Genomic DNA, 9637 nt, shown 5'->3' with positions numbered 1-9637 from the left:
AAACCCGCGGTATTGTCATAGCCAGCTCGTCCGCCGTCCGCGTCGTCCGGGCGTCCGAAAACTTTAACATTTGCCATAACTTTTGCAATATTGAAGATAGCAACTTGATATTTGGCATGCATGTGTATCTCATAGAGCTGCACATTTTGAATGGTTAAAGGTCAAGATCATCCTTCAAGGTCAAAGTTAAAAAAATCATTAATTACCATATTCATCATGTTCGATAGTCATCAAAATCGGCAAAAAAATCGGGAACCCTTTGTGATCATCTCAAAAGCGGGACCCCTTTAGATCGTAAAACCTTTTAAGTTCGTACTACTTGAAAAATGATTCGTACACATCTGCACTTTACCAAACACAGTAAGAAACATTCAAAGAATAGTCGTTTATGGATTTTAAATACAAATACTTCTCTGTTCGTATGCAAAAGAGTTATTTCACAAGTGAAACCCAGCAAAGATCATAAATAACATGACGAGCAGCTCCCGCTAAGAAATTTGTTACCTGGTAAACTCGAGATTTAGAGCGAATTTTACTACGAAATAAACGCTAATCACTTTCTTGCTGATATGGCTGGAAACAGAGCGGCATTTAATAATTAAATACAAGTAATAAAGCATATAACGGCGAAAAATACCTGTTTCGGCATTGACGTCGCCATCTTGATTGCCTTTAGATCATCACGTGATTACCTCCTCTGATGTACCTCACATGCATATGTATTCCTTTGTGTTGCATACAGCAATGAAGGGGCAGTAATCAGTATGTGAACAGAAAAGAATGGAATGTTAAAATTCTCTCAGTATTAAAGGCACACAGGTGTTAGAATTTATGAACAACAAGCTCACAGTCATGGTTATTAATGTTGAATGCTTAGTTAAAAATGCCTCATAATGAATATAAATTTTAAAAAAAGTCTTAAAGGGACCATCAACCACGAATGACGAAAAAAGAAAAGTTCTAAAATACCATTTGTTTACAATTATAAGTGTATATTGATTAAAATATCACGACTGGTATATTACATTACTTGAAAAAAGTTCATATTTTCAGTATATTCCGTAATAAAATTTCGCGACGTGAAATAGAAAGTACATCGCAAAAATAAGGTGACATAACAATATACACACTATAAATAATGCAAGTCGATTGGTCATTTTATATATAAAATATATACAATTCACAACACATGCACAGTTTGCATTCCTGGGTTTACCACGTTACGATGATGATCAATTTACTTGCGTCATTTATACTTAACTGGTAGTTGCCTGATACCTGTACCCAGTAAAATTTATTACCGAATATACTGAAATATGAAAATGTATACACTTTTTTTCAAATAATGTTATATACCAGTAGTGCTATTTTAATCAATATAACCTTATAATTGTAAAAAATACGGTATTTAAGAACTTTTCTTTTTTCGTCATTTGTGGTTGACAGTCCCTTTATTAATGATATAGTATGGATAAAATCAACTTATATAACAATCTTAAACAAATATGAAATATTTTGATAGTTGTGTTGCTTGATAACAATGATTTATTTATATATTCAATTATGTATATTAATAAATGTGTACGCTTTTTAAAACTTGATCTTGAAATGAATGCAAGACTTAAACAAGAGCACTGCATAATGGGTGCCACGCTCGGCTACGGGTGCAGTTTTTGAATAAATGAAAGCTTGTCAGAATTTTTTTTTAAAGGTCACAGTGACCTTGACCTAGTGACACAAAAAATGAGTGTGGCTTGTAGAACTCATCAAGGTGCATCAACATATGAAGTTTCAAAGTTGTATGTGGAAGCAATTTGATTTTAGAGGCACCGTTCAAAACCTTAACAAAATGTTATGGTTTTAGCACGACGCGGACGTCAGACGAAACGACGAGCTGGCTATGACAATTCCTCGGGTTTTCTCCGAAAACGCCGAGCTAAGTATCTATGGTGTTCTTTGCTTTACAACAATACAAAATACCTGCTAAGATTATGCTACTAAACAATTTGGTTATTTTTTTTATAGATTTAAGTAATAGTAAGAACATATGGTAAATATTATTGATTAAGAAAGGGAAGAGCAAGCACAGAGAAGTGAGCCACTTCTTGGATAAAAAGATTTTATATTAACCATGGCCTATATTGGCCAACTCATTCTTCTGCATTAGATTACAGTATAGACTTAAATCCCATAAATCTAATTTCCAAGTTTCAATATATGAGTCGCGTTTTGAGAAAAACTGGGAATACTGCTTGTTGTGCGTAAAGTGTCGTCCCAGATTAGCCTGTGCAATCCACACAGGCTAATCAGGGACGACACTTTCCGCTTTTATGACATTTTTCTTTTAAATGTAGTCTCTTCTTAACCAAAATCCAATTTAGGCAGAAAGTGTGGTCCCTGATTAGCCTGTGCGGATTTCATGCATTATGCCCAGTTTTCTCAGAACGCGACTCATATACAGACTAAAAATGATGATTAGGTTAATAAAAAACTGTTCTAAATGAACAACTACGTAGTTTTTGTTGTTAACTGTGATGACAGACTAAACATTCAAGTAGTTTTAAAAACATTACAGGCCCATATATGTTTTCATTTTCGTATAATATATAAACAACATTTTGATTGTTCTAGAAAATATCGCTAAAACATGTGTCTAGTAGATTTCTAAATATGGAAATGTGTAGAATAGCTTCTGAGAAAGCACTATTTAATGCAAAAAAAATCAAAATCTAGAAATGTAATGAATATTAAAGGGGCCTTTTCACAGATTTTGGCATTTTTTAACTTATTCATTAAATGCTTTATATCGATAAATGTAAACATTGGATCGTAACAGCTCCAGTAAAAAATCAAGAATAAAATTTAAAAAAGGAAAAGAACATTGCCCGGTCCAGGTTTCGAACCAGTGACCCCTGGAGTCCTGCCAGACTCCTGAAGTAAAAACGCCCAGGCCTACTTAGCTATTCCGCCAAGTACACATACTGGACGTATTTTATACCTTATATAAGCAATCTTCGTAGTTTCACAAAATTTAACGACAAAAACAGAACTCTCCAAATTATTCAATCGTTTCGCGTTGCAACGCTTTATAATTTTTAGGTTTTAAAATCGTCAAAAGATGCATATAATGGCTATATTAGACCATGGTAAATGTTCAGTATTACTGTTTCCTCACAAATATCATTACTAAAAAGAAAATCTGCGAATCTGAAACAACTTTTTTCAATTTTGTCAATTTACCAAAGCGTGAAAAGATCCCTTTAAGTCCATGTTCACAATCATTAAGTGGTTCACTTAATGGGTGTAATCCTGGCGATGAACTGGATAACAATTTAGGTTATGTTGTAAATTAAAATACCATATAAACAGGATGTACATTCCATTCTGCATACATTAAATCATGATTTGAGAAGCATTTAATAAAAATTAAATGACATAAACAGATATCTATTCACTGTGAAACATGTTAATATATTAATTCATGTGCATTCACAATGTCATAATGAAATAGTTAACCATGTACATAACAAAAATCAACCAAAATACTTAGTCATTTTTTAAAGAAATAAGAATGAGGAAAGGAACTCTACTAGCCTAGCTAACGTTCCAATCCTATAAACTTCAGATGCTGGTAACTTATGTTGTAAAACACGCTCTATAATAAATATTTTGTAACCAAAGAAATAAAATATGCATTAGATGTAATAAACAACGTTAAAACTAATCCAGTAGTTTCTTTCTTGAAAAGAATGCATGTATCAATAGCTTAATTATATAAATCATTAAATAAAGATTTTTTTGTAGGATTTGAATCGATGTTTGCTGATCTCACATTATTTCTATCATATCGTTGCAATCATTACCTACTCACACTTTTCCTATGCAAGGTCAGTCAAGGCTGTTTACCAGTATAATGTGCACACATTTTGTGCACATGCGTCTACTTGTAACTGACAACTGCAAAATATAAATCCATTCCTGACCAAAGCAAACTCTAGTTTGATGAAATTTGGCTAGACAAAAAGCCAGATGATTAGCCAAATGCCAGTCCAACTTTATTGGCTGTTTCAGGCTTGAAATGAGATTATAATATACAATACTATTTTTATATAAATATTTAACAAATATTCAAGTCACAAAATGTAAAACATTATATTATATTAATACATTACATATGCACAAGAATGCAATCTCTTACATGACAGATGCATAAACATACCATAGAAATACATGTACATGAAATAATGGCACTTTGTGTTGTAAAAGCACTTTAATGCAAGACAAAAAAATACGGTTTATAACATCTAATACATGAAATATATAAAGTTGTCCTTTCGTTAAAAAAATTCAATCAAATTATTAAAATTTGTCTGTTTTTAAAACATTTTAGGATTACAATTAGTTTTATCATTTTAAACATTATAATAATCCAATTGCACATGGATCTCGAAATTTAACTGTCATAAATGGTGAAGCAAATATAATAAACATCAAACATCGTTTTATTTGTTTTGCATAACAATTTAAACATAATAATAAAATATATATAAGTAAGCAAGCTCACAGAAGTTTAGGTACAACATAAGTTGCATAATTACATTCATAATTCAACAATTTACATTACACATAATATGTCAAAATAACTGAGCAAAAAAAAACACAACATAAATGTTTCTCATAAAAAAGAATTTTATCAGTCATTCTAATGTTTGAATTTTTTATTTTTTATTTTTTAATGTTTTTATCTCCTGAACAACATTCATCAGTTAAAATCACATTTCAGGTATTTCAAGCAGCTCGTCAGTCCACTATATTAGCATTTACATATACATTATCATTCTACATTTGCATTTATTACACAAAACTAAGCTAAGGAAAACTGGTTGTATTCTATTAGAATGAAAACGAATGAGGCATATGGTATAATTTAATTAAAACAAATCTTCACAAATTTCATTGATACATATATCATAATTTTAAATGCAACAAATAAGAAAAATACTGCGAAATGTTATACATTTTATATTCAACAACATCATGCAAAAGATAACTCACTTCACAAACAAAATATTTTTTAAAGAAGGATTTCCAGTAAGCATTTTCTAGAACAAATTAACAGACATGGCGAAAGACCGCTTCAGTTCACATGAAAAACTGTCCTTCCAAGTGAAGAATTATACAGGCCAGTTGTACATTTGTACCAGTAGGGTTTTATTTTAAATACCATTGTACTTACTGAGCAACAGAAATATACACATTGATAATAGTCACTACAATAATTCAAAACAAAAGCAAAAACAGGCAGAAAAGATTAACAATAAAGTTAAACTTAACAATTATTTTGAAATTATATTTTAACAATTACACATTATTGTCTGCATTTTCTTCCCAAAACTCTTGTTTATTTGTATCACCTAATTATTTGGATTTTGGTTTTGGGCTAGAGTGGAAGTACAGCCCCATGTCATCAGCCCACCAGGGGCCATCCCGGGTCACCATCAGCTGTAGAGGGCTGGTCTCAGGCTGAAGGTCAATATCTAGCACATCTCCATTCTCTGTCCTCAGACAGTAGTGATCCAAGCTGAATTTCTACAAGAGATGATTGATTTTATTCTAGACTGATCGATTTCATTTTTGAAATAGTATTTTTCTTTCATAGTTTGTTGTCTAAAATTGAATAGTCAGAGGTATAGATAAGAAGTATTAACCCTTTCAGTGCTGGAACCGAATTTTGAAGGCCTTGCAAACAGTTTGGATCTAGATGAGACACCACAGAACATGGCGTCTCATCTGGATCCAAACTGTTTGCTATTCTTATAGTATTCTTTTAAATGAAGAAATTGCTAATTTTAGAAATCCAGTAGACAACATTTGAGCAGACGAAAACTTTCCCAGCATGCAAAGGGTTAAATCATAAGTTTGAAGGTTTAGTGGGTTGATAACAGGCATCCATACTCCTGACCGTGGGTCCCTGGACAACAAATTATGAAGAAAACTATTTATTTTCACTCAAACAGATGCATATTTTCCTTATTTCCTTAGTCTGTTTTATCAAAATGAATTCCTCAGGAAAATAATTGCCTATCCTCTGCCCATGGTCTACAATCTATCCTGCGCATATCAATTACATCATGGAGTGATATTCACGCACAAGTAAAGGACAGAAAAAGATGTTGGGACACTATATTAATAGTATATAGCAGAAAAACAAAATGACCAGATACTGCAAAAATATTGTGGCAACTGAAATTCCTTTCTGTGACAGTTTGAGCAAAATCTTCCTTGTATTTAACCTTTTCCCAATCAGAAGCAAATTAAAAATGGCAAAATGAAAACAGCATAAAACTAGACAGCCTGCGAGTATCTAATGGTTGGAAAGGAAACCTTTAAAACTTAATTCTAGTAAGAAAGTTATTTAATTAAATGTTACTTTCTAAGGGACTGCAAACACATCAACATACGTATCTATGTAATAAAGGGTTCAAGAGGAGTTCCATAACAAAGGATCAGGTAGTTATGTACAGACAGACATCTGCAAAGCTTTTTATCTCCCAGCTTTAAATAATCATTACATATGAAAAAACACCATACATACTAGTTTGTAAAATATCACCAATTCAAAAAAGCAACACAAATCAATAGACTATATACGACTTGAGTAAGGTTTTTCTAAAACAGACAAATACATTCTAGGAATCTGAACATTGAGGCATTATTCTATGATGTGTTAATACAAGTATCACCTTGGGTATCCATGTCAGCTCATCCTTAATGAGTTCATGCCTGGCTTTGTTCTTCATGGCCTTGGTCTACTTGTATTTCTGTTCCATGTTACCACAGACAAACTTCACAGTGACAGCTTCATCTGAAACATATCAGTTGTTACTACATTTGTAATACTGTGTTAATGGAACAATCAGTCGTTATTAATACTGTGTTAACGGACCAATCAGTCGTCATTAATACTGTGTTAACGGACCAATCAGTCGTTATTAATACTGTGTTAACGGACCAATCAGTCGTTATTTATACTGTTTAACGGACAAATCAGTCGTTATTAATGTTGTGTTAACGGACCAATTTATCTACTGTTTATATTTTTAGATTTTAAACATTACACGTGCATGTATTCTGTGATTAATTCTGCGCTAAGTCTTAGGTTCAGTATAGACAAATTATTAACAATTCTTATTTAACCTGTAACAACAGGGGATACCTATTTTGAAGTGTTTGGAGTCCCTCAGAAAAGCAAAAGTCAAATGAATTGGGATAAATGTATTTAATAACCATATATATATATATATATATATATATATATATATATATATATAGATATATAGATATATATATATATATATATATATATATATATATAGATATATATATATATATATATATATATATATATATATATATATATATATATATATATATATATATATGATATATATATATATATATTGGCCAAAATTACCGCATATATTCGGCTGCTTAACAATAAGTCAAAGTTTTTCACGAAAAGTCTGACCAAAATCGGCAGCATTTGAAATCGCATTACAGTACTTACTGAAATCACTATTCAACTAATATGATGATACCATCATTCTTGTTAAGGCGTAAAGTACTTTCATTATGTTTAGAATTGTATAATATTAATTGTTATATTATGCTCATTCAACAAACTGTGAATAAATTACACTGCTTTTGAGTTCTGAACTACAATTTAGTCTTGTTTTAGACATACAATGCAAATGTGTTGATCCCAAAAATAAATAAATGAACCTGTTTGATTTGCTTATTTCTTTCCCATATTATTTACACATGTTAATTATACCAATTCAAATATACATGAAAATTATGCAAATATATTAAATAAGATCAATTACATGTACCGATATCAATTAAATGCTATAAGTTGCTTAAACCACGAGCATGATATGGAAGCTTATGTTATCAACATCGACAGTATATTTAAATATGTAGCATGTTTCAGTTTACCGCCTGTTTTTTTTAATTAACCGGTGACACACATTACAAAAATGTGTAACCTATTGCATCCCCAAAAGAGTAGTGATTGTTTAGAACTTTATGAAAAGAATATTGCAGTTGTAAATGAATAAACTAACTAAACGTTTGAATGTGCTGTTATACTTGTTGTCACAGGTTAGAACACAATAAACTATCCACATGCATTGAATGAACAAATTCACATCTTCAAAACGATAGCCCAATTGCATCTCACATTCACGCTTGCGAATACCCACATATCACATTTAAGTAACAACTTTTACAATTGACACTTCTATTTAAAGAACAGGTGATAACTTAATAAACAGAAGCCAAACGACTGCAAGCATATGATAATAGCACAATTATATTGTTGTTTCCAGTAAAAATTGACCATGTTTGAAACATTTGTGGTATTAAATTGCGCTTTCGGTAATTTTACAGCGCTTGAAGCGCGCACCTTTGATAAAACTAGTAACCCTGGCATGCATATCAACTTAAGGTTAAATATTAGTTTTGGGTTATTGTTCAAATTTATTTTCGACTTGTCTAAGATAAAACTGTTGCTGTTAAATATTTATCTTAGCCAAAGATAGTTACAATACAAGAAGGAATTAATCCCCTACGTTACATACTTAATATTAACCTTAGCTAGTTGTACTTGAATGATTAGTCATTTGAGCTTTAATCAGAACATGCGTACAGGCAACAGCTCGAAGTTCTGCCTGGTAAAGGAAAATAACAACACGTTTAAACAATTAAATATCAGATATGTCTTTAAACCCGATTTTAACCAACCTTATACATGGTTACACACATTATACCTGTCAACATGACATCAAATTGCGTGTCTTTCGTAGAGAAATGCTCAAATAAAAAACATCACAATTTTAGTTGCATTAACCCAAGTCCTAGCTATTGACCTGAGCTGTACGTATGTACTCATAAAAGCTCAGAACATTAAAGAAGAGCTAAGTTAAATCACAATTTGGGCGGGGCGGAAGTTTATAAGTGACGATTTGAGGAAAGCGAAAGAAAAGGTTACACTGCACTTATGTTTTTCACCTTAGTGTCGATCTGCGTAGAAATTGTATAGTGTGTAACAGAGTTGTTAGAATAATGACACATTCTTATGACTGTGTTATCGTTTCAATCGGATGAGTTGCATGTTCCATTATTATGTTGAATAATATCGGGCTAAGGTTTGCGTTTTAAATAAGTTGTTATTAAAATAAATGTACAATGTAGGGTTCAGGTGATATTTAATATTTTTCTAAGTGAAAGATATGTTTAAGTGTTAAATGATTTGATCAATGAGTTTTTATATTAATTGAGAAAAACACGTTTTGCATCAATTCAAATATGTTTTGAACAAATGCTTTATATATTCGAGGATATGGTTAGGGTTATACATGAACAGGCTATAAGTCTAGATGCATATATAAATAGAAAATAGTGCTTACATAGACACACACAATTATTAAGTACATGAACAAATTAAATAAACAAACAAACAATAAAGAACGAAAGAGTATGATTATAATAAAACAAACACACATACAACTAACCGATTTACATATATTTCCCTTTTACTAATCTCGTTTAGTAAAAGCGCGCGCAAAAGTTGTAT

General features: G+C 31.3%; 1 long non-coding RNA gene across 4 annotated transcripts; it reads right to left on the bottom strand.

Annotated features, from left to right (window-relative positions):
• Positions 1–3419: 3419 nt before the first annotated feature.
• LOC127856308 (uncharacterized) lies at positions 3420–9017 on the bottom strand. Of its 4 annotated transcripts, none has more exons than XR_008037954.1 (4): positions 8832–9017; positions 8643–8732; positions 6744–6865; positions 3420–5589 (listed from the first exon to the last, which is right to left on the bottom strand). It is a non-coding gene; the product is annotated as an uncharacterized LOC127856308 (long non-coding RNA). The 4 variants fall into 4 exon arrangements; XR_008037955.1 differs by having other exon boundaries at positions 8654–8732; XR_008037953.1 differs by lacking the exon at positions 8643–8732 and having other exon boundaries at positions 8806–9017.
• Positions 9018–9637: the final 620 nt, after the last annotated feature.

Source organism: Dreissena polymorpha, chromosome 13, assembly GCF_020536995.1.
Source record: "Dreissena polymorpha isolate Duluth1 chromosome 13, UMN_Dpol_1.0, whole genome shotgun sequence".
Classification (NCBI taxonomy): Eukaryota; Metazoa; Mollusca; class Bivalvia; order Myida; family Dreissenidae; genus Dreissena; species Dreissena polymorpha.
This window is presented reverse-complemented; position numbering and strand designations above follow the sequence as displayed.